The 26861-nt window shown below is 39.8% G+C and overlaps 1 protein-coding gene and 1 long non-coding RNA gene across 2 annotated transcripts in view; one reads left to right on the plus strand and one right to left on the minus strand.

Moving 5' to 3' along the window:
* Positions 1–26861, plus strand: part of LOC129734862 (protein mono-ADP-ribosyltransferase PARP8-like) — a 160065-nt gene that overhangs the window by 49330 nt on the left and 83874 nt on the right. The gene's annotated exons all lie outside the window — the stretch shown is intronic.
* On the minus strand, positions 1118–6592 carry LOC129734882 (uncharacterized). Its single transcript, XR_008730427.1, has 2 exons — positions 5751–6592; positions 1118–1600 (listed from the first exon to the last, which is right to left on the minus strand). It is a non-coding gene; the product is annotated as an uncharacterized LOC129734882 (long non-coding RNA).

Consider the following 26861-nt stretch of genomic DNA (forward strand, 5'->3'; position numbering starts at 1 on the left):
CCCTTTTTGTTAACGTTTGCTAATTTTTCCACTTGACCAGTTAACTGATAGAGCCATGCTCTGTTTCTATATGAAGCTATAGGATTTAAAAGTGATTCAAGTGCCCAACCAGTTTTCACTCCTGTAAATGGTTCATTCCAAATATCATCATTTATCCCAGATCTCTTTATTCGTTTCAATTCTAAGTTCTCTAAGGATCCTTTAAATGGTGATTTCTTTCAAAATGGACACAATGTTGGCATGCCTAAAATAATTTGTTTCACCTTACCATCTAATGGTAAATGTGTGGTCCAGGTTCCATCACTTAATGCCCAAACTAAATGTCCTGGACTTCAAATAGTAGTTTTGCTATAACTAAACAAAGTTCCTTTCCTAACTGTAAAAGTGCTGGTTAAATTGAGAGTGTTCTTAAGACCTCGACAAAATAACCATATTTTAAAACAGTGGCCTATGGAGGAATTCTTTAGATTACTAAGTCTGCATTACTGCAATCATACACTTTTTCACATTTCCACCATGGCACTATTTTATTTTCCTTCTCTCCCGATGAAGTTGACCTATCATTGACCCAGGGTAATACTGAAAAAACTTTCCCATCCCAGGTAAAACACCAAGAAGTTCTTGCCATATACTGAAAATGAGAAAATATGGACATAGACCATATAGAGTCCCATTGTTCTACTAATTGGGTACCTTGGCCAGTTTTATTACACTTCCATTTCATGATACTTCTGCTCACATTGGTTTTAAGTTGTTCATCATAAGAACACCATCCTAACTGGAGATTTGGACCCCCAGGAAGAAGAACTCAAGCTATGGAATTAGGTCGGGATCCTGTTATAAAATCATAATTCAATAGTTTGGGGGTTTTTTTTTGGTTGTTTTTTTTTTTTTTTTTTCAATCTGTTTCTTTACCTGGCGACTTCCACTGTTTTCTAATAACCTTTACTTGTTCATACCATTGAGTTACTGGCCTTTGTTCACAATAGGTGGTTTCATTTTTATGTTCCAGATTAGTCAGATTCATAGTTAAAATTCCCCATGGAATAGATTCACCTACTGCCCTCGGTACTGGCAAACAAGCAGTGATCTGCATGACGTTTTGTAAATTGGCAAATTCTTTAATCAATCCTACCATCAAATTTTCCTCAGCCATTTGTTTGGGAATGTCAATCACTTGTTCTGTTTCTATTTGTCTTTTGTTCCTGTCCACCAAGTCAGCCCATGATCCCACCAACACTATCAACCAAAAAAAAAATCCAAAAACCAATCATAACCTGATATGCAAAATTAGACATGTTTCAAAGTCAATTTTTTAAGTCTCTGGGTCACGATTCACAATCTTCCAGGGAGTAGATGCTTTCTTCACGGTGCTTTCTTCACTAGAGTATAATGTATCCAAGCATCCGATTCTGCAATTTTGATAGCTGTAAAACTGGTTAGCAGTATCTGGAAGGGTCCTCTCCAGTGCTCCTGCAAAGGTTCGGAGGTCCAAGTCTTCACATAGACATAGTCTCCTGGTTGGAAATCATGCACTGAATTTTCCAGGGGTAAAGGTCTATTCCAAATTACTACACTCCAAATCACAGCCAAAGTTTTCCTTAAAAAAAGCAAATAGTTATACACATCTTGTTTTCCTTTTACATGTATGTTTAGATTTGGTTCTAGAGATTCATATGGTTTTCCATATAATGATTCATAAGGACTGACTGAGGTTCCACTCTTTGGTTGTACCCTGATTCATAATAATGCCAATGAAAGTGCCTGAGGCCACTTTAGACTGGTTTCTTGACAAATTTTACTTATTTGTCATTTCAAAGTTTGATTCATCCTCTCCACTTTTCCACTAAATTGTGGTCTCCAAGACGCATGCAAATCCCAATTAATACCCAATACTTTGCTAACACTTTGGACTACTTCAGCAACAAAGTGTGGACCTCTGTCAGAGGATTTCCAATAGGAACTCCAAATCTCGGAATTATTTCATGTAATAACCACTTCACAACCTCTTTTTGCTTGTGTGGTGCGACAGGGAAGGGCTTCTGGCCATCCTGTAAAAGTATCAACCCTTACCAGGATGTACCGGTACCCATTTTGTCTAGGCAGCTCTGAAAAATCTACTTGCCAATAATCTCCAGGTTCTGTACCAGACTTCAGCCTACCCATTTGAACCTTTTTCTTAATCACTGGATTATTTTTCAAACATACTTCACACTTTGCAGTTACCATTTTAGCTATTCCTAACATCTTAACTGGTATTACTTGCTTTCGTAAAAATGTTACTAAGGCTTCTGCCCCCCAATGACATTCTTGGTGTCTCATTTGAATTATCTCTCTCATCAAAAGCGGTGGAATTACTACTTGCCCATTAGGAGTTATCCACCATCCAGCTAAGTTTTTCTTAGCATTTAATAACTGACCCAATTTGTCATCTTCCTCTGAATATCTCGGTTTTTCCCTAGGAAGGGTTACTGTTTTAGAAGGAATTATTGCCATTTGCAATGCTTGTTTCTTTGCTACCTTTTTTTTTTTTTTATTTTGATGTGCTATCAGCTAAATTATTCCCAGGTATTATTTTTGTATTCCCAATCTGGTGTGCCTTTACAGTGCATGATTGCTACTTGATCTGGCTTTTGAACTGCTTGCAATAATCGTAAAATTTCTGTTTGATGCTTAGTGTTTGATCCTTGAGAGGACAATAACCCCCTCTCTTTCCACAAAGCTCCATGGACATGCACTACCCCAAAGGCATATTTCAAATCAGTCCAGATATTTACTCTCTTGTCTTTGCTTATTTCTAAGGCTCGAATTAAAGCGATGAGTTCTGCCTTTTGGGCTGATGTGGTACTCGCCAATGCTCCTGCTTCTATAACTGTAGTCTCTGTTGTTACCGCATATCCGGTGTATCGGACTCCTTGTTCCATAAAGCTGCTTCCATCAGTATACAATTCCCAGTCTGGTCGCTCCAATGGCACATCCTTCAGATCTTCACGACTGGAATAAACATACTCGATGGTAGCCAAGCAATCATGTTCCAGTCGTCCTTCTTCCTGTATGGAACTTAAAAATACTGCAGGATCTACCAGGTTAGTTGTCTTTAGAATCACATCATCTTGTTCAGTCAATACCACCTGCTATTTCATCATTCGGCTGGGGGACAGCCAATGTCACCCCTTCTGTTCTAGGACAGTTATCACCATGTGTGGAACATAGACTGTTATTGTTCTTCCCAAAGTCAATTTCTGAGCTTCTTGTATGAGCATCACTGTTGCGGCCCCTGCTCGAAGGCAGTTTGGCCACCCTTTACTCACTGTGTCCAGTTGTTTAGAGAAATATCCGACTGGTCGTTTCCAGCTTCCTATCCTCTGGGTTAACACGCCCAGTGCAAGGTGTTGTCTTTCATGTACAAACAGCTGGAAATCTTTGGTTAGATCCGGCAGTCCCAAGGCAGGTGCAGACATTAGGGCACGTTTCAACTCTACAAAAGCCTTTTGTTGTTGTGGGCCCCATACAAAGGGAGAGTTCTTTTGGGCCTCGTACAGCGGTTTAGCTATTAGCCCATAGTTCATGATCCAAAGGTGACACCACCCAGTCATTCCCAAAAATGCTCTGAGTTCATGAACATTTCTCGGCTCAGGTATACCACAAATAGCTTCTTTGCGATTTTTTCCTAATTGTCGTTGTCCTTTTAAAATCTCAAAGCCGAGATATATCACAGTCTGGCAGGCTATTTGGGCTTTCTTCCTGGATACCTTATACCCATTTAGTCCCAGGAAATTCAAAAGGTCAATAGTCACCTGTATACAAATAAATCTTTCTTCTATAGCAATCAATATATCATCCACATATTGTAAAAATAAATGTCCAGGTCTTGGTTTGTCCTGTTTCCAGATTTCAAATTCCTTTGCTAAATGATTTCCAAAAATAGTTGGACTGTTTTTAAATCCTTGGGGCAATCTAGTCCATGTCAGCTGCATCTTTTGCCTGGTTTGAGGATTTTCCCATTCAAAAGCAAACAGTTTTATGGTTTCCTTTTCCAAAGGTATACAAAAGAAAGCATCTTTTAAATCAAGCACTGTAAACCACTGATAATTCTCCCTCAATGCTGTTAACAATATATAAGGGTTTGCTACTACAGGATAAATATCCTTAACTATTTGATTTACTGCTCTCAAGTCTTGTACCAGTCTATATTCACCCGAAGGTTTTCTGACTGGTAAAATAGGAGTATTATACTCAGATTCACATTCTTCCAAAATTTTATACTCCAAAAATTTATCAATCAATTTCTTCAATTCCTGTCTCACTTCTGGTTTGACTGAATATTGTTTAATTCTCACTGTTCCTGCGCCTTCCTTCAAATCTATTTTAACAGGTTCTGCTAGTTTCAATTTACCAGGAATATTTGTTTCCCATACAGTAGGGATCACTGCCAAATCCACCTCCGGTGGAATTTCTTGTTCCTTTACCTTTTCTTGTATCATCAGGATTTCTCCCGTTTTTGACTCAGGTTTTTTCAAGAAAAGTTCTCCTTCGTCAAAAACAATCTGTGCATTTAATTTGGATAACAAATCTCTTCCTAAGAAGGGTATCGGACATTCTGGTACATACAAAAAATCATGTGTAATTATCTTATTTCCAAATTTCAAATCCAGGGGTTTCAGGAATGGCCTATTTTTGTTCCAGTTTTTCCTTTACAGGTATTTAATAAAAAAATGTTGCTCCTGTATCCACTCCCAACCTCACAATTTAAACAACATTTTTTTTCCACTTTCTTATTATCGGAAGTTATAGCCATTACCAAATTATCTCTAATAGTTAGCTTACATTCATCCTGCCAATCCTTTCTTTGTCTTAAGTAAAAAAAACAAATCCACATCTGGCATTTTATTCCATTTCCCTTCTCTTTTACAATACAGCATTAACTGCAAAATAGTGTTATAATTCAGTGTCCCATTCATGGGCCACTTTTCCTGATCATCCAATATATACAAAGGCCACCAATTATTACAATACTCAAATTATTACAATACTCAATCATCTGGCTCTTTTGCAGATCATCCTGTAAATTTCCCCAATGTGCCAATAAACATCCCAACAAAGAATTTTTCGGGATTTTGTCATTTACAGCAAGATTACCCATGCCTTTACTTTTAAACAACCGAGTTAACTTAGTTGCCATGGTGCAATTACTCACAGTACAATACACAATTATTCAACTCTGTCACTCCGATCCGCGGATCCACACTCCACACTCGCTTTCGTTCTCAATTATACGTCTCACCCTTACAGCCACACTCACACTTTCCCACAGTTACTTTAAACAAACATATAACACAATATTATACCTCTTAATTTTCTTCTTAATAACACAAACTCACAAAACAACAAAGAACACCAAAAACTTCTTCTAACTTCGTGTTAGAGGCACTACCTTAGAGAACACTATAGCATATAGTTTCTCTTGTCTACACTTTTGTCCAACCCTGCAATAGCTTTCGCTTATGTCTTACGGGCAGACGCCTAGGCTTCCACTTCCACAAGGATCCTTTTAGTCCAACCCTGCAATAGCTTTCACTTATGTCTTACGGGCAGACTCCTAGTCCTACCCTGCGCAGCTCTTTCACCGCGTCTGACAGGTAGACTTACTCAGTGGGACTCCAACCCACTGGTGGGACTCTATCCCACTCTTTCCCATACAATTATTATAGTGCACTTACTTACTACAATTAAAAAAAGAAGTGTCTTACCCAAAAATCCAGGGAACGTCGCGAAGAGCCTTACGGATCGGGGATCGATGGGTGTCCCCGAGAAATCCTCGGTGCCGGCCGGAACCGATCAGGTCCCCGACTCCTCCGGTCTCCTTCAGCGAGGTCCCATCTGGGTCGCCAAAACTGTTACCGAAATCTCGGAATGAAGAACTTATCGACACCAATGTGATGTAGATAAGCAGACACTTCTTTATTAATGGCCGGGTGCGTGAGCGAGTCCTCTCACGATCAACGCACACCAGGTCCCAAAATCAGATTCCATATATAGAACTTATTCATACATATTCATTAATTATTCATGCATAATCATAACATTTCCTGTAAATCATTTACATACTCTCCTCCTATATCCGATTATGCGCAGTAAAGCTTAGAAAGGTCTAGAAATGGGTCTAGGGTACGATTTGGGTAGGTGGTATATGAGTCGGTGGTCGCGATCTCCCCCTGCCGGAATTACCTTTTATTAAAGTTCACGGTTTCTTGGCAGGCACCTACAAGCTGTTCCAGTCGACTCTCCCCAGTTCCCATTAATCTCATATTCTGACATTTCAATACACCTCTGCGTACAGAAGATTGGTTAAATACAATGGAACCTTTCAACCCTAGAGTTATTACAATAGTTCCAGGCCCTTCTTCTAGCCTTGGTACAAGACGTACAAAAGATTCCATAACAACTCTTACTGCGTAGCTGCAAGTTTCCTATAAAAATTTATTTTTTTTTCTTCTCCTTCTATATTTTAATTCTATTAAATGATTTTATAAAATCAATTAATCAATCAAATAAAATCAATCAATTTTAACTTATTAACAAATCGATAACACTGGTACCAGAAGCTGTGGGCAGTTTTCTGCCCAACTTCTGAGTGTATGAAAATTGTTCCCTCCCTATGAGGATGCTTGTTGCAGAATGGCTGCGTGATCATGGCCATGACTCCCTTGAAGATCTTTGTGAAACAAAGTTAGCGTAAGTTAGCTGAAGCAGGCCTTGCAGCTATGCTGAGGCATGCTGATAAGGAAGCTGAGAAAAACACACTGACCTTGTGCCTAATGTTGTAAATAACTTTGAGGAAGTCGCGTAGACAAGAGAGAAAAAAAAATATGTAGCTAGCTAACCGCAGAAACCGCAAGTAGGAGGACATATGAAAATGTAAGCCTTTAGAGCTTAACTAATCAGCAGATGACTAGTAGGCATAATTAGCTGGAACTGTATATAAGACATAATCGCGCCGTAATAAAGTGAAGCTTGCTTTATCACTCACATTGAGTTTGCCTGCTTGACTTCCCTCGCCGTCAGCAAGTGGCGCCCGAACAGGGACCTGACGCCTTCATTATGTTCCCGTGAAGAGAGGACCCCCACTCCTCCTCCGGTTGACAGCGTGCTCGTTGAGGCCCCGGTTGCAGCGTCCGGGAAGCAGGAGACTGGCTCCGAAGATATCGTTCGCCGTCTCCCCGCTTAGACCTTCGGCAACAAGGCAGGGTCTGCCAGCCGAGAAAGAGGCTACCTAGCAAAATCGCTGCTCCGGACCAGATAACAAGGAGGTCGCGGAAATCCAACCTCGCCGGACAAAGAAGGGGGGCGAGATTACAGAGTGCGCGCATCATGGAAAGAGAGGTAGCCTTTGAATTATTAAGACGCTTTTTAGAAAAGCGGGGAGTAGGCCCTTTAAAAGACCTGGCCGGGTTAATTGCTATGGGAAAAGCGAAAGGGTTTTTTACAGATCCCGAAAAAATGTTTGAAGTAGAGGAGTGGCGTGCGTTTGGAGACTGCTTGTGGGACTTAGTTATAGATGACGATAAGGCAGAAAAAAAGAAAAAATAAAAAGTTAATGAAATCATGGCGTGAAGTAACTAATTGTATAAAAAGATATCAAGCAGAAAAGCGCCTTGCTGCGGCAGCAACAAGCCGACTTGCAAGCGCAAATCCTAATGCAGGAAAAATTATGCCAGGTGAAAATCACATTCCAATACCCCCTTTATCACAAACAGTGCCCTCTGTACCACCTATAGAGCCCACTGCACCACCTCCAGACCCTTCGTGTCCTCCGCCTCCCCCCCCTCCGGTGCAGTAGCCTCGGGTGGCCCCCCCCCCTCCGGCGCAGTAGCCTCGGGGGGGCCAGAGGGCAGAGACACATCTGACGAAAGTTCTGTTGAGGAAGAAAATAGCAGTGGGCAGTCATTACAAAATTCTAAAAATTCTAAAAATTCAGTAAACAAACTGTTGTGTTCTACGCGCATCAATTGGCAAAAAATAGCACAAGAAGCAGCTGCTCAGGGAATATTTGATATTGCTGAGCAAGTCAACCCCCCACAAGCTTTCCCTGTAACATATCAGATAAATGCCGCTAACCAAAGACAAGGAACCTGGGAGGCCTTTGATTGGAAAATATTAAGTTACGCAGTTACGCAGTACAGTGAATGAGTCAGGCCTCCACAGTGAGCCCACCAGACAAATGTTAAATTATATTTGGAGCAGTGATATACTGTGCCCCGAAGATATTAAAAACATAATGCGTCTCATTTTGAAACAATCCCAGCAATTGTTGTGGCAAGCCCATTGGCAGCGGCTATGTGAAGTATCTGCACATAGTCCAAGGCAGCAGGGTGACCCTCTGTTAGGAGTCACCGTTGAGCAGCTAATGGGCACAGGGCCATTTCAAAGTGTCGACGCTCAACTGCACCTTACCCCTGAGGTAGCAGCCGAGTCCATGAGACTAGCCCGAGAAGCCCTGCAGAGACTAAAAACTTCGCCACCCTCACCATCATATTTATCTGTTAAACAGGGGAGAGATGAGTCTTTTGCATCCTTTGTTGACCGAGTAACTGAAGCTATCAACTTAGCCGATATGCCTACCTTTATGAAAGGGCTGTTATTGCGCCAATGTATTTTGGAGAATAGTAACAGTTACACCAAAGGCATTTTAGTAACCCTGCCCTTAGATTCTTCTGTAGAAACAATGCTAGAGCGAATGAGTCGGGTGCCAGTAGGTCAGCAAGCCTTGCTAGTGGAAGCAATCCAAGCAGTAGGGAGAGATTTAGTGCAAGCCCAAAGTCAGGCTTTTGCAGCGCTTGCGCCTCTGCGCCCCCCTGGGGCTACCGCGCCCCCAAAGCCAGTGATCACCAAGCGCTGAGACTTCCTCTGTTATCGATGCGGGAAACCAGGACATACCCGTGACCGCTGTCGACAACATCAAGTGTGGTGCCAAAATTGTCAGTGAGGGACCCACAACACCAATGTCTGTCGGCAGACGGGAAACGAGAAACCTAGTGCGAGGAGCCGCAGCGCGTCGACCCCAATCATGGCTCCTGTCACCTTCATGACACCCCCTCCAGGAGACATGACCAACTCTTATCGGCAGACACCATGTTACAACCCGCCACCCGAGGGAGCCTCGGCCTGGACCTGGCAACAGCAGTAGATACAACATTAATTGACAACCGACCACAAAAAATCGCAACTCGTGTCCGAGGACCTCTGATAATTAATGGACAAAGTTATGGTGCTCTATTATTAGGGCGGTCTTCTGGTAGTCTAAAAGGGCTGTTGCAAAGTGTGTTGCTTATAGTAATAATTGTTATCATTGCACTCGTATGTTTAAGCTGTGCTCTCTCTTGTATTCGAAAATTACTCGAGCGTGTAACTGGACAAGTTTTGCTTGAGCAAAGAGAAAAAGGGGGAATTGTTGCAGAATGGCTGCGTGATCATGGCCATGACTCCCTTGAAGATCTTTGTGAAACAAAGTTAGCGTAAGTTAGCTGAAGCAGGCCTTGCAGCTATGCTGAGGCATGCTGATAAGGAAGCTGAGAAAAACACACTGACCTTGTGCCTAATGCTGTAAATAACTTTGAGGAAGTCGCGTAGACAAGAGAGAAAAAAAAATATGTAGCGAGCTAACCGCAGAAACCGCAAGTAGGAGGACGTATGAAAATGTAACCCTTTAGAGCTTAACTAATCAGCAGATGACTAGTAGGCATAATTAGCTGGAACTGTATATAAGACATAATCGCGCCGTAATAAAGTGAAGCTTGTTTTATCACTCACATTGAGTTTGCCTGCTTGACTTCCCTCGCCGTCAGCAGATGCTGGGATCACTTACTTCTCCTGATTCTAGGTGTTAATATCGCACACCTTTTGTCATCTAGAACAAAAGGGATTATGTTATCATCTTCACTTGAAGTGTAGTGTAGTAGGGGAGTGTTGGGACAGGAGGCAGAAAGCCCTTGACGAGCTCTATAGAGTTTCAGAGTCCAGCAATGTTGCAGAGGTTTTCTGAGGCATTCCTGACTGAGAGGCTATTGTTTAGAGTCTAATACTTTGGGATAAATATATTCTTGTTAATTCATTCCTAATTTAATTAAAGCATGACTGGACTCACAACACTAATAGCAAAGAAGTTTTTGCAAATAACGCACCATCCATTTGATGGATGCAATAAAATCCCAACTTCTGCCTCTGTGTTTGGAAGGTCAGATTCTGAGAGTAACAGTGCTGAAATTATTTGAAAATAATGTGCATCTAGATAAAAATAATGACAAAAGTGGTAACAAAATAATGTTGTTCAGTTCACTTGGTGGAAACATCTTGCAAGTGCTTCATTTCTATTTCATGCTGGAGTTTAGAACTGCTACAATAGTGACAGGAGGAAAAAAATAGAATTGCTTCAGCTCTGTTCTTCAACCCACGGACGTTCTTTAGTGTGGAAAATGAGTCATCAAGAAAAGATATTTTTACTTTGCAACAGACATTAGAGAAATGTTGATCTTCAAAAAAACTGTGTGCCAATTGATTTAGCAGTCAAAAGGTTTGATCCTGCTTGCATGCCCTTACACAGATCTTCTTTTCTTTGAAACCGTTGGGAAGTCACAGCAAGAAGTGACCAACTTGAGCTGCCCAGAATTCACAAGCATCTCAGATGTGGCTCCCATTTTGGCAGTTGTATGACATGGCTGATGTGAGGGCTGTGCCAACCTGCTGGGCTATCTTAGTCTCTGTGTTTGGAAGAAACTGGGGCAGAACCTTTGCAGAGGTTGTCTCAGGCCTTTTGCAAGTGCTGCCCCAGCCCGCCTCACAGTGGCATGGTGGGGCTGCCAGGACAGGGCTCGCTCGCTGGCTCTGCCACAGCTCTGTCATGCAACCAGGGATGTTAGTTGCTTTTGCGGGTGAAGGCTTTTACATAACACAGCTTTGCAAGCAGTTTTTGAGAAGTCTTCTGTCACAGGTAAAAAGTAAAGTAAGAACTTTTTAAGAACTTAAGAACTTTTAAAAGTACTTTTTAACAACTTCCAGGAGGAAATGATTAGTGACCTGCTGCTCCACTTAGACATGTACAAATCTATGGGGTCAGATGGGATCCACCCAAGGGTACTGAGGGAACTGGTAGAGGAGCTTGCCAAGCCACTCTCCATCATTTATCAACAGTCCTGACTAACTAGGGAGGTCCCAGAAGACTGGAGGTTAGCCAACATGACACCTATCTACGAGAAGGGCAGGAAGGAGGATCCGGGAAACTACATCCTGACCTCAGTGCTAGGAAAGGTTATGGAGCAGATCATCCTCAGTGCCATCACATGGCATGTGCAGGACAGTTGGGGAATCAGGCCCAGTCAGCATAGGTTTATGAAAGGCAGGTCCTGCTTGACAAGTCTGATCTCCTTCTATGACAAGGTGACCCACCTAGTGGATGAGGGAAAGGCTGTGAATGTTGTCTACCTGAACCTTAGTAAAGCCTTTGACACCGTCTCCTACAGCATTCTCCTGGAGAAACTGGCTGTTTATGGCTTGGATGGGTGTACTCTATGCTGGGTTAAAAGCTGGCTGGATGGCCGAGCCCAAAGAGTGGTGGTGAATGGAGTTACATCCAACCTAAAGGATTGATTCTGTGATTCTATGAACTGATTTGTGAGCTGGCCTCTTGGTTTGAGAAAATTATGAGCTGGGATTGGGGAGGAGGCTGCTGTTTACTAAGCACTCAGCTGCTAATTTACTTTTACTTTGTATTTTATATTGGAGTATAAGGCTTCAATATAATGTGTAATAAACAGGCTGTAGTTTTCAAAGCATTTTGCAGAAAGGAAAATAGGAAGCATGAGGCTCAAAGCTATGTGAAGGAGTTTATTAGTTGCCAGGTGCAAAGCTCAAAACTCATCCTCATTTGTTTTCACTGGGCCACGCTTTTATCAGTCTCAGCTGTTTAAAGACGTTGATGGCTCAGCTGACTGTAAAACTACAAACCTACAACCACAAACCAGTATTTATCATCCCAAACTTGTTTTCTGGCAAGCTAATGTGACTTTTGTGTTAATATTTTTCCCCAGTAGAAGTGTAGATCTTTTATTACAGTTTCTACATCATTATTACTCTTTTTATTAAATTTGTTAGCATTTACTCTCAGATTTCAGGTTTGCATAGGTAGAACATCTGGAAAGCTTTCTATATTGTTCCATGATAACTGATCTTTGGAAGTTTGTGAGCTGTGAGGATTAGAGTTTGAATATCCTTAACCATACTGTTTGTTCCCCCCAAACCACCTTTCCTAACCTTTGGTCCTTCACTTAAGCAACCCATCATAAGTCCTGCACAGTTCTGAACTGCTCTTCCCCAGCACCCCATAATGTGTCCCATGCACCCTGGCAGTAACCCCTCAGTCTATAGGGTGCTGCAGGGAGCCTCTCCCATTGACCTCCCGTGTTGGGTGTCAGCCCCAGCCCATGGGGCTGATGGCCCCCTGGGCCAACCCCAGCTCCCCTGGGACTCCCTTGCTTGGACATGGCTACTGGGGTTCCTTTGCTGGTTGTCATACTTGCGTGCTCCTGAGTGGGTGTGGAGATAATCACCTTAATCTGCCAGTAACCCGAGTGAAATGTGGAGTGCCCCCGTTTCCGTTACAGCTGTTTAATGCTTCCCACTGCCAGCTCCAGAGTGTGCTGCTGCCAGTGGCTTCAGCTGTAGATCTTGTTGTCACAGGCACTCATCATGTGTGAAAGCTGTGGAGATCTCCCTCAGCTGCTGAGTTGTACTGACTCATCAGGCCATTTCCGGATGGTTTTATCTGTCTATTAATAAACCAGCTTGAATTACTTCCACTTGTGCCTAGGCAGAGCTGAACTCCTTGAACCCTTTTGTCTGTTTATTTAAATTACGTATGATTTGAGGGCATACTGATTTGGGCAAATTATCTTTTTTTTTTCTTTTTTTTTTCTGTATGGCTAGATCCCTTAATGGATCATAAAGCAATGAGCCAGTTCACTTTCATCTCTCATACTGGATGCTCACTTATTGAAACCTCTACTTGCTTGATTCTTTATGAAGCTTTTTAACCGCACAGAAGCATTCTTCCCCTATAGAAATGGGTATTGGGGCTCCCACTTGTTTTAGGGGCATTTCAGTTTAGAAATGTAATTGCTAAGCATTCTCAGTTCATGCCGCTCTCCATGTTTTCATCCACACATTCTTTAGGTTAAAGCAAACCCTGTCCTTGCCCCTCTCTTCCCCTCCCATCCTCTCCTATAAAAGAAGGGCTGGTATGTTTTCAGTTCTTTCTTAAGGAGGACGTTAATTTATGCCTGTGGATTTGAAAGAAGAAGCTGTAAAAGGAAAGGCAAACAAACTTTGACTTAGAATTCTGTTTTTCTGACAGTGTAAGATCCACCAAGGTCAATGGGAGGATTGCATGACCCTGAAAAGAAGAATAGACTCCTAAATTAAATAGTTTACATGTTTAGACCTCTAGTTGCCTGAAGGAGCTATGCCCTTTTTTTTTTGTTTTGTTTTTAGCTTTAGATTTAGACTGTAGTTTCTGCTTACACAAATACCTTAATAAAAACAAATACAGCTCACTGGAAATACACTAAGTTGTTGATGCCTATGTTTACCTACTTTATTAGGCATGTTTACAGTATGCTACTGCATTTCCACTTCTCTACTGATCTAATAAAGTAAATATAGTAAATCAAATGAAATTAGCTTCATTTCACACTTACTCAGTAGTGGATCCAGTGTCCTGCAAGATCTGCTTTTTATTTTTAAAACAAATCAGACAAAACGTAGTTATTTCTCTATAATTTATTTTCCCCCCAAATTATTATTTTGGTAAGCTAGTGGTTTTGATGTTAGAAAGATGTAGCATGCATTACACTGATGTTCATTAGGTTAAAATGCCATGGTGAATTCACAGAAGGTGAGGAACAACAAATTAAAAAATTGAATTTGAACTATAGTAATTTTCATTAAAGCTAGAATTCATTAATGTTGTGAAGCATATTGTACAGGAGCAGTTTTCATTCTCATATTTCAGTGTGATTCATATTGCAAAAAGTGTTTTAAAAAAAGGAGAAAATCCATAACAGAGACTTTGTTTGTCTCTAAAGTCACTTAACTGACTGTGATTTTTCTTCCAATTTTGCTTACCAGTGCTGTGTTTTGGCTATGATGTGAGAACAATGTTGATAGGACACTGATGTTTTTAGTTGTTGCTGGGTGATGTTTATACTAAGTCAAGGAATTTTCAGTTCCTTGGGCCCTACCAACCAGAGGGCTGGGGGGGCACAGGAAATTGGGAGGGGACACAGCCAGGACAGGTGACCCAAGCTAGCCAAAGAGGTATTCCATACCATATGACATCATGCTGAGTATATAAAGGGTCCGGGGTTGGAGATTGTAATGGATATAACTTTAAATGGTTGTAATCCATGATTTGAGTTTCATGTTATAGGAATGACTATAGCAGCAACCACCTGAACCATTGGAGGACAAGCCTTACAAGAAGCGGTGCAAGTGCAGCAGTGACCTGACCTGTGCTGGCTTTGATGCCCGATAACCCCATACCACACACAACCTCTCTTCTCCTGAGTGACCACCATAAGAGCTCGTGTTCATGGACTAAATGAACTCAATGGACATTGTGTGGACATTTTGTGGACATTTTTACAGGGGTGGTGCATAGACTAGGGGAATGATTTCTGTGTATTATGTCAAAGGATGGAAAGGGTGATGGTGGTTAATGAGGTGGTATTGGAGAGTGTGGCATGATGTAAATTGTATGGAATAAGGGGTGGATACTGTCCTGGTTTCAGCTGGGATAGAGTTAATTTTCTTCTTAGTAGTTAGTACAGTGCTGTGTTTTGGCTATGATGTGAGAACAATGTTGATAGGACACTGATGTTTTTAGTTGTTGCTGGGTAATGTTTATACTAAGTCAAGGACTGTTCAGTTCCTTGGGCCCTACCAGCCAGAGGGATGGGGGGGCACAGGAAATTGGGAGGGGACACAGCCAGGACAGGTGACCCAAGCTAGCCAAAGAGGTATTCCATACCATATGGCGTCATGCTGAGTATATAAACTGGGGGAAGAAGAAGGAAGGGGGGGACGTTTGGCATTATGGCGTTTGTCTTCCCAAGTAATCGTTATGCGTGATGGAGCTCTGCTTTCCTGGGGATGGCTGAACACCTGCCTGCCCATGGGAAGTGGTGAATGAATTCCTTGCTTTGCTTTGCTTGCATGCGTGTCTTTTGCTTTACCTATTAAATTGTTCTTATCTCAACCCACAAGTTTTACATTCCTTTCCGATCCTCCTTGCCATCCCTCTGGGTGTGGGAGAGTGAGCAATCTGCTGCATGGTGCTTGGTTGCCAGACGGGGTTAAACCACGACATCAGTTTTCTATAGCATTCTTATATCTGCAAGCTCTGTACTGGCGTTGCCATTCCTGTAAAGCTTATGACGATTTTAGGATCAGTCCTTTAGGTAGCACTGTGCAAGAGTGCTCATCCTCAGTAAACTCTTGTATAAATGCATTGTCCTAATTATAAGAGGTATAGCTCTTATTCCCAGTTGAAGTGTCTCTTTTTCCCATTGCCTCTTATACTACTTACAGCACCTTAATATTTGTAAAGTTTTCAAGCTTTATAAAAATCAAACTGATTACCGCTCCTCTAATTTTATTTGTAGACAGTTTAGCAAATTTGACTTCAGTAAAATCCCCTTGCTCTGGGAAGCAATGGCAATTGAATGGTCAACTGCTGTGACTATGTTTGGTGGAAGTTTGGTAAAAAAAAGTATAGCAGGTGTTCCAAAAGTTAAACTCAAAATATTTATTTTATTGAAAATGCATAGTAGGTGCCTTGACGTAATTCTTTCTACTTTGTTATTTCAAAAAGGGAAGTGGCAGGATTTTGCAGTTTGCAGAGAACAAAGCAGTGTTGTATGTATTGGAATTTCATTGCACAACATATTCATGGTTGGATATACCTAGCTTAATTAGGCAAATAATAGATGTAACATTTTGATTATATGGCGGATGACTTGAAAAATGTAGCAAAACCTCCATTAACTCTAAACCTACTGATATAGAAAATACCTGTCAATCAACGTGACTCATACAAAGACTCCAATGTGAAAGACTCATAGAAAGACTCATATCCTGTGGATAACAATAGTTTTTCCAGCATTGAAAACCTTTATATGAGAAAGGATAGTCTTCCAGCTGGTGCTTGTGATCCCTTGTTATCTACCATTGACTATCTGTGTGAGCTGAAACACTTCAGTGTCATTCCTGGGTATTTGTTTCCCACTTATAAAACAGGAGGGATATCAACGGCTTTCCCATCAAAGCATTGTTCCAGCACTCTTGATGGTGTTTCCACAAGTGCTGATGCCCAGAGAGAAAGCAGTTAAGAAAGAGAGCAATAGGTATGTCTTCTGGTGGTCAAGCAACTAGAGAAATTGGGAGGGGGGGGAGGGGGGGGAAGAGGCATATTTCTGTCTCCTTCAACTCAGCCAGAGTTTTGCTGCTGAGTAATATGGGAAGGGAATTAGTCAGTGCTAAGTTTTGGGGTTTTAAAAAAAAAAAAAATGCTTGAAATTTATTTGCTTACGTTGCTAAACACATTCTTGTTAGATGTTGTTAATTAATGCTGCTTGATCTGATTGAGTCATTTAGGTTACATTTAGGTTAGATTTTCCTTTGAGCATTGAGGGCTCTATCCTGCAAAGTGCTAAGCATCCTCTGTTCCCACAGATTTCTCAGTAGGAGCTGAGAACACAGCATGTCCCAGGAGGTGGCTGGGTCCTCATGAGGCTGGATCGCACAGATTCTAGCGTAATTTAAAAATACGATGAAGCTTTTCAAATGTGTTTTGATTAATACATCATGAACTCTCCCACAGTAATAATTTCTGTGCCTTAATATATCACTATAAGTATTTCATTAAGCAGTAAAATCTTGCTATATTTTTCAGGCCCTCTGCTATACATGTCCTGCTGTGAAAGGAGACTGCAATTTTTCCTTTTAATTTTTTCTGGTGCAAATAAGTGATATGGTTTTACTGTCCATTTCAACACAGGCAGCAATTTTGAACAGTTATCCCACTTCTTTTGGGCTTAATGATGCTATGAGATGATGAAAAGTGAGTGACCTTTCAACATGGAGTGAAATATTCACTTTGCCACCAGGCTTCTGATTTTCTGTTCTGGAGGAGCAGCCTCTGCAGTAGCCCCATAGCACCTGACAGGGCTGTGAAAGAAATTGGGATGTTTATTGATCTAGGTACTTGCATGACTCACATCACTGATGCATCTGATGATAAACAATTGTGTGAACAGGTGAGCAGTTTGACTCATGTTTGCTGGTAAGTTTTTCAGAGCAACTTTTTGAGGACATTAAAATGCAATGTACCTACCCACTTGGGGCAATATTACTTGTTGTTTTTTTTTTTGTGAACTCACTTTCCTCAAGAAAAACCTGAGATCCCAACCCTCAAACTAAAAAAACATAATAAAAAATTTCCCAAGTATTCATGTTTACATTATTTTGACTCTACCTACTTTGAACTATTTGCATTTTGCTTACTGTGCTGTGTTTTATGTATCCCGACATGCCTGAGAAGGCAGTTTGGATCTTGGTAAAACTGGCCCAGCTTTTAAGATGTAGATATCTGAATTAGATTTTTGAATCTATATTTAGGTTTCTCAGTACAATGGCCTCAGTAAACAGGGTGATGAGCACTTGCAGCTGCATTACTGCTTCCATTGATGACTTCTCTGCAGTCTGGAGCACTGCTGGCTGAACAATTCTTCAAGTCATTGCAAGTGTATGTGGTGTCAGTGAAGCATCAAGAAAGAAGGAGCTATTCTTTTGTGTTTGATCCTTTTTCTTTTTTATTTCATTCTATAGGTTAATTGTTTTTGTTCTCTTCATACTATCTCATTTTTTACATTAGTATCTGACTATTAAAGGCTCTGAGGAGATCTTCAGTTTGAGAGGTCTGTGTTAGTGAAAGGCTTACTGGTTTTAATCTCACATTAGCAGAAGACTGAAGTTTTCTGTTCATGTTTACTCATTCTCTATATTTACTGGAAATACTTCATAATAGAATGATTACAAAACTTGCCATTTGGAGGTAATTTCCCATCTTCAGGATGCTTTACAAATTTTGGTGGCTGTGTGTGCTAAACTGTACAGATAGAGCAAGGAATAAGAAAGGGATGGAGTACATAATCTCTGAAATTATTTTATTGCAGATTTGCTGGTGAAGAAGCTGCTATAAGGCTAAACCTTCACTTTTTTTGAAGTCAGTGAGAGTTTTGCCAATTGAATGGGGCTGAGATTTCATTGTGTGTTTTGAAAAGTATGTATCAATTTTGATTGCCTCAGTATGAATCTTATTTTACCAGTTTTTCAAAGATATTTACATGCTGGCTTCATAAAAGATGCTTAGGTAGCCAAATTCCTTTTAAGAGAACTAAATTTCTATAGAAATCCATGATTAAATGGATATTTTTTATACCTTTGTAAGTACATTGAATTATCTAAAATGGTGAATATGTACTGATGGGATTTTTAAGGGAATATAAACAGTTTAAGTGTCTAATTGCCATTTCTGCGCATTTTTTTGCCTATTTTTTAAATTTGGACTATAAAGCCTTATTTTCAAAACTGCAGATGGTTCCTCCTGATTTCTGTTGGAGATGTAGAGGTTCAGCATGCATGAAAGGTAAATCAGTGTCTAGGACACTTTGTAGTTACTGATCGTCTTTTGAAAATGTGTGCATTTTTTCTTGCTGGGAGACATATAGCAAGTCACTGTAACAGAGCTGGGAATAGAACTACCTCTGCAGGAATACAGGGGCTTCCTAAGTATTTAGTTTTATGGTAAGACCAGGATCTAATTAAGACTCGTGGAGGGATTTTTTAAATTGTATCTTTACAAATTAAAATGGTATTCAAAATCTAACTACATGTTGGGGTAGGGTACTAAAATTAAAATTATCTTTTGTTATTTGTTCTATAGTTTGCTTAGCATTTTCTGTAGGAATGTCTGCCAGACTATGTTCAGGTACAGTTGTCTGAGTATAGTATGAAATTAATATTTTGTGAGCAGTGATGCATCTAGAGGCATTCTTTGGCCCAAGAACAGTCCATATATTTAGGAATTGTTCCTTATTAGATGGGCTGTTACTAAATATGCCTAAATGCAAAAAAAAAAAAAAAAAAAAAAGTGCAGTATGCTTTCTATTGCATTCTGTTAGGAAGAAGAAATCAGAGTATGATATTCAAGAACAGATAAAATTAATGAGAAGTTGGTGGAAGAATTGTTTCAGATCTTAGCCAATGCTGCCACTTCAAATGCATAAAAAGCTCTTGAACTGAAATTCCCTGCTGCTATTATTTTGCACAATATTGAAATACAGTACAGGGGTATGCTTTGAATTTTTTTCCATGAGTAACATCGAGAGTCATCAATGTCATATTTAACCTACAATTTTGTTCTCTGAGATACTAGTAAGAAAGGGAAGTAACATTTTACTCATAACTCACTGAAACTAGCAATGGGAAACCTTGCCAATGCAAAATTTTTCCATAAATTTTATTTAAGCTCCTTTTCCAACCTCCTTTTCCAATGGTGTGGTTTTGACTGTGTTAGTGTAATGGGACAGCAGGATGAGCCAAACACCTCAGTTTTGCAAGCAATCCTTGCAGCTGTGTAGCATAGTAGTCGGGAACAGCGATTGTTGCCTTGGATTAAAATGTAGGCAGGATATGGGTCCATGGTATATCATAATCTAGCAGTTTTCAGAGGTGCTGGGTGCCACCTTATTGGCTTGACCAGGAGACTGTGTGTACCTGTAAGCAACAGATAAATACCTGGTTGTAGGTATGCCAGTGGTCCTCAATTATGTGAATGCATTATAATGGCATGAATAAACTGGGTTGGACAATTTCATATGTAAAATCTATTGAAAAACTTGCGGTATGTGATTTTCTTATGTTGGATGTATGCAAGAATATGCATTTTACTTTAGAGTATTCAAAGAAACCTATAGTTTGGCATTCAAATTCTATATTTGAAAGTTATATATTCAGTTTGTACTGATGTTAATGGAAACTGTATGTATGGGATTAACAGAAAAAATCAGGTTTAGTCCATAAATACAATATTTCAGCTATACCCAGAAGCATTTGGGACTTAATTGGGGGGGGGAGGGAAGGGGGAAAAATTTGGATTTTGTCAGATATCTCAAAGACCTGAAGAGCAAGAGTGTTTCAATTTACTTTTCCCCCGCACAGCAGTGGCTGTCACACACCTCATTAGATAAACAAGCAAAATGCCAACTAATTAATAAATGTGTTGAGTGGTCGAAGAAGGTTGCCTAGCAGTTTTCTACTTTGCCAAACACTGCATGTAAAGGAAAGGAACCTTTTCACTTCTTAGGGAGTGGGGAGATGATTCAGTCCAAGTGGTAGTGCTTTGGTTGGGGGTCTGACCTTTTGTTGTCCTGGGCCTGAGTTTGCCCTAGATGGTAACCACAGAAACCACTGAGGGAGGGTATATAAACTGCTCCCTGAGAGCCTGATTCAAATTCTCCTGAGGAACAGCTGGCCCACACCTTGGTGGATCTTCCCTTACTTGGGACACCAGGTAAGGATACTTTCCTGGGAACTGAGTGATACTTATTAGGTAGATTATAAGGAATTTGGAATAGAAGCAGAATAATCCTCACTCACAGAGTGGTGTAATTGTTATCCACTTAACAAGTGCCTTCTCTCAATAAACCTCACTTTGTAACTTGGACTTGGAACCTTATTCCTTCAAGGGGCAGATAGTGGCAGAGGGTCTGACCACGACATAGGGACACAATGAAGCTAAACAGTGAATGTCTCCAGGAATTTATATGAGTTTATTTATGTTTTTAATGATTGGTAAGATGCTGGAATTATCTGCTAAAATGATTGGGCAAACCTTCCTATGACAACACTCTCTTCTGTTGCTTGGATCATTGTTAAACTATAACTGTTCAGTTTGCAATTTGCCTTGTGTCTCTGCCTTGGGATAATGGTTGTTTCTTTTTGTGTCCTTTTATTTTAATTTGAAAGCTTTCAACACAGAGGCTTTGTACAGGGGTTAGACAAAGGGTTTCTGTTCAACTGATCTGAGTTACTAGAATTACAATCACAAGAACCTCAGAACAGCCTTCCAATAGGAACAATGTGGACCAAAACTTCATGGCTTTAAGATAATTCTTAATTGGCTCCAAAAAGAGCATATCATGGTTGCCTCTGACAGCAGTCCTCCAAAAGGAAAAGAAAGAAACTGAAGAGAGGAAAAATGTTTTTCCTTAAAAACCAAAACCAATAAAAAACAAAATAAACCCCAAACTGTAGAAAACACATAGTGGAAGAAGATGTGCCCAACCCTGGAAATAAGGTGCCTGAAGGCTGTGATCATATATGCTGCTCTGGCTGCAGCTGAGTTGGGTTAAGAGGTTACTTTCCTGAGTTTTTGTGCTCTGTATCCTGGAGAAGACTGAAATTGAATGAAGAGCTAATGGGGAGGATGGATGGAGAATTCAAACCAGTGGAATCAGTGAATAGAAGGAAGAACACAGGAGAGAAGTTTAAAGAGAATCTGTCAACAGGAGGTAGCTGGGACTGGTCAGATAGGGGGACTGCAACCAGGAAGCTGCTTTTGTAGTTCTAGATGAAATGGCCTGATTCTGGTATAGTCTGATTGTGGACAACCTGGCTTTGCACACATAGCCATATTTTAGTGTAACTCTTTCTATGTATAAAATGAGTGACACACAGCACACACTTCCCCCCCCCCAAGTGTCTTTGATTTGCTTATTTCATAGGTGCTATTTTTGGAATAGTCCTCATTTTTCATCAATAGATTTGCCTGGGACTTTTCATAAGTCATCACACATGCACATTCTCCAACATCTAGAGTAAAAGATTACCCAGAGTCACTTGTTATTTTCTGTATAAGTGCAGGTACACCATGGGCAGTTTTGATTTATAGTGAAAGGAAGTGTCGTGGTTTAACCCCGGTCAGCAACCAAGCACCACACAGCCACTTTCTCACTCACCCTCACTCAGAGGGACGGGGAGGAGAATCAGAAATGAATGTAAAACTCGTGGGTTGAGATAAGAACAATTTAATAGGTAAAGCAAAAGACACGCATGCAAGCAAAGCAAAGCAAGGAATTCATTCACCACTTCCCATAGGCAGGCAGGTGTTCAGCCATCCCCAGGAAAGCAGGGCTCCATCATGCGTAACAGTTACTCAGGAAGACAAATGCCATAATGCCAAATGTCCCCCCCTTCCTTCTTCTTCCCCCAGTTTCTATATTCAGCATGATGTCATATGGTATGGAATACCTCTTTGGCTAGCTTGGGTCACCTGTCCTGGCTGTGTCCCCTCCCAATTTCCTGTGCCCCTCCAGCCCTCTGGCTGGCAAGGCCCAAGGAACTGAACAGTCCTTGACTTAGTATAAACATCACCCAGCAACAACTAAAAACATCAGTGTCCTATCAACATTGTTCTCACATCATAGCCAAAACACAGCACTGTACTAGCTACTAAGAAGAAAGTTAACTCTGTCCCAGCTGAAACCAGGACAGGAAGAAAGAGTGTATGGACAAATTTCAGTTCTTTACAAGCATCTGGTTCTATCTAGCAGCAAACTTAGCTGTGACTGATGCTGGGTCATCAGTTACTTGATCACAGGGGATACAGGAATTCATTGAACTAATGTGTTTCAGAAAGACATTTAAGGTGGCCCATATATCTGAAAACAAATTGCTGAGATGCAGACATGCACATTCAAAACATTTAAAAGGGTACTTAAAAAGCCTTTTAGAAATTCATGAACCTAGTTTTAATCAGGAACCCAGAAAATAGCACAGATGTGAAATGTTTCACAGGCCAATTGTATAGCAAGCTGCAAATATTAAAAAAAAAAAAGAAAAAGAAAAAAAATTGCTGACCAGAATTTGCACCATTTTGGAATACATCTTGAAATTTTTAGCAAAGTGATTAAGTACTTGTTTTTAGAAATACTAGAAGCATGGCAGGGGACAGAAGTCTTTTATTTTCTGTGCAACTTGTCTGTAATATTCTTTGTCAAGTATTAAAGACTCCCTTGGATTTCAGTGGGGTTTAATTCAAGTTCTAAATTCTGTAACAGAAAAGAAAACAAATTTTTATATGGTGAGAATATTCTTGCTGCCCTTGATTAACAGTTACTTTTTCTATAGCTGTGCTAGTATGTGCATGAAAACTTAGGTCCACTTCCTTTTAATTTTTGTCTTATTTGTGGAGACATCTAATTCTCATTTCCAGAAGTTAATAAGGTTGTTTTCAATAATTGTTATTTTGTTTAAATACATCAGGTTTTATTTCAATGTTTAAAAAAAAGCACAAGTCCTCTGCTTCAATAGTTATTTCATTGTGTGAAAGAGCAAAAAGCCTGTATATTTATTTGTATTTTAAAAAGCCTTATGCAAACTTTTATTTTCAGAACTATGTCATGTCATGTGCTATCTTCTGTATTTCTAACTTGTGTGATTCTAAGTACTGTTTGTCTGTGTGTTTGGAGATGCTGTCGTGGTTTAACCCCAGCTGGCAACTAAGTACCACACAGCTGCTCACTCGCTTCCCCCACCCCCCCATGGGATGGTGAGGAGAATTGGAAAAGGTTAAACCCATGGGTTGAAATAAAGACAATTTAATAATTGAAATAAGGTAAAATATAATAAAAATAATTAGTAACAACAACAGTTGTAATGAAAAGGGGAGAGAGAGAGGAATTAAACCCAATGGAAAAAAACCCACCAAAGACAAGTGATGCACAATAAAATTACTCACTACCCGCTGACCAATGCCCAACCAGTCCCCGAGCAGCAATTGGCCCCTCCTGACCAACTCCCCCCAGTTTATATACTGAGCATGACGTTCTATGGTATGGAATATCCCTTTGGCCATTCAGGTCACCTGTCCTGGCTCTGCTCCCTCCCAGCTTCTTGTGCACCTGCTCACTAACAGAGCATGGGAAACTGAAAAGTCCTTGATTTAGAGTAAGCACTACTTAGCAACAACTAAAACATCAGTGTGTTATCAACATTGTTCTCACACCAAATCCAAACCACAGCACTGTACCAGCTACTAAGAAGAAAATCAGCTCTATCTCAGCCAAAACCAGGGCAGATGAACATCACTTTGTGGTTAGTGTTTTTTGCAACTGGAACTTTTTCCAGTTCTGTTTATATTTTTGTCACATTACTGGGACTGTATTGTAAAGGTATCATAGAATCATAATCATGAATGAATGGAATACAGTACTTACTGATCTTTACACTTGTATTTGCTAATAGTATTTATTTCACTCAAGAATGTGATTTGCAATACATTAAAAATGTGTGTTGTATTATTATAAATATACATTTATAAATACGTTTTAAAAGTCTCCTATATTTTTTAATAAAGACATTATGAAGTGAATAGTAGAAATAGTTAATGAAATAATTTACCTAATAAGATAATTCAGAATGCTGCCATAGTTTTATGTATATTTCTGAAAATGGGCTTCAGCGGAGTGCTTCCTTAACTGATGTGTGCTGAGTGGGATGGATTTTTTTCAAAAACTCCGGAGTGGAAAAGCAGGATTGTTTTTCATGTAGCATGACTGCATTCTTTTTTCATAGAAAGGTAATGAAATGTTTAATAGCACAGTAGTTGTACATACCAAGTGATGAAATATTTTGCTAATTCACTTGTTCATTACTTGTCAAATAACATTTATCATTCACTCACGGTTGTGATAATTAAGCACCAAAAGGAGAATTTGCATTAAATTTCTCTGGCCTAACTGTAAGTAACATAGTAGTAATTTTTGCTTATTTTTCAATTGCTTTTATAGCGGTTTGGGGATTTTTTTCCCCCCCCTCTTTTCAAATGAAACAAAATGGTTGTCTCCAGAATGCGATTTTGGAAGGTTTGTCTTTTGGCAGTGTCCATTAAGCAGAACAGATCTTTTTGCCATAGAAAATTGCTGCTTATGGCTGCTGGGTCTCATCTGCTATTACTTGCATGGTTGTCATCTTTGTACAAATTGGAAGACAGACTTGATTTTGAAGCCTTTTGCAGTGTGTTTTTGAATTGGAATTCTCTTCAGAAAATTTCCTAATTCAAATAAGGTCAACTACAAAAAAAGGAAAAAGATTAATGAATTTTGTTTCTTGTTAAGTATTCCAATTTTTTTTGTGTAAATAGCCTACCTAGTTTTTCAGCTGGCCAATACCTAAATGCCTTCATCTCCTACCAGTTCTCAAGACACTTGTTCAAAGGTCAGACATTTTAGGAATGCAATTTGAAAGTTTTGTTAAGTTTTGTTTGGATGGAATCCCACAGTACATCTGAAAACCATAATTTCCACCCTGTATTTGTGATGTGGTTTATTGCCAAGCTATTAGGTTTCAAACAATCTCAGACCAGTTACTAGAGAAGAGAGTGTCTGTGTTTGTGGTGGAATACTTTTGGGAACAATTTTCTTTCATTTGAGGAAAAAGGCTGGTCAAAAGTAAAATAGTAGGAAGGGTCTGGCTTCAGGATCAAATTATAGTCTTGTTGAAGTAGAAGAGGAGGCTAATGGGTATGAAAGTAACTGAAATCCATTGAAAGATTTGGAAGCATTTTCAAAGATAAGGAAACAAAGGAGTGAAGATGGAAGTGGAAATATTTGCTGTACAATTAGTGGACATTCATGAAATGTTCTCCTGTTACATGTTATGTGTAGATACTAAAGGTGAGTAGTAATTTTGAGAATTTATAGATAGAAATTGGTAAAAGAATACAATTTCAGTTGCTTCTGTTCAATTGGACCTTGTTCTTATTCCTTCTTATTGTCTCATCTAGAAGAGAGTAAAAACATCAGGTCTATATCATGCTGTGCTTTCAAAAATATTATACAGATCATTTAAAAGGCCCTTTGGCTCAACATATAATTTTATTTTTCTTATCAAGATTTCACTAATCTTTTATTTAGCTCACCAACTTGTTCAGAAGTTGCCCCTGACATATAATCAATACGACAGTAGCATTTAATCTTACATATTTGTCCATAGCTTGCTTTGCTTAGTCTTAGTATTTTTTCTTCAGTTATAGGGCTTCATGCATCCTTTAATAGCATTACTTCATTGATGAGTTAGATCTATGATTTTGGATATTGTAAACAAAAAATAATATCTTCTGAATTCTGTACCTCCAGATGCATTAAGAAAGTCTTATTTACTGTCTTCTTATCTCTTGTTATAGATTGGCATGTCTATCATAAGATTCCACATGACAAAAAATCTTGTTTCTTCAGCAAGTTTGTGAGCTACAACATTAGCACATGGAACTCTGGCTCTAATAGAGGCAGCTAAAACTGGAATAGAAACTAGATCACAATTTCCACACTTAATAAGGCAGGAAGTCAGCTGTTGCCATGGGACAGAGCTGGCTGAATTGTCATAGGCATTCCATAGACATAAATCTTAGACTTGTGCCAGATACTTCATGCTTTCCTGCTGTGCAAAACAGCTCGATATTTGATTTAAAGGATTTCTTTTCTAAAGAGGAATTGCAAGTAGCAGAGTTGAGATAACGTGAATTTGATGGGAAGATACATCATACACTCCAGCTCCATGTCACTGTTGTAGCTTCAAGATGCATGTCTGATTCTGGGGTTTATACTGTGATGGGTAAAAACTGCAGTCCAAGGCACAGAAAACAATCTTAAAAATTGATGTAAAGAGATGAAGCTGGTACTTTTCCTTTT

The sequence above is a fragment of the Falco cherrug genome (genome assembly GCF_023634085.1).
Source record: "Falco cherrug isolate bFalChe1 chromosome W unlocalized genomic scaffold, bFalChe1.pri SUPER_W_unloc_1, whole genome shotgun sequence".
Classification (NCBI taxonomy): domain Eukaryota; kingdom Metazoa; phylum Chordata; class Aves; order Falconiformes; family Falconidae; genus Falco; species Falco cherrug.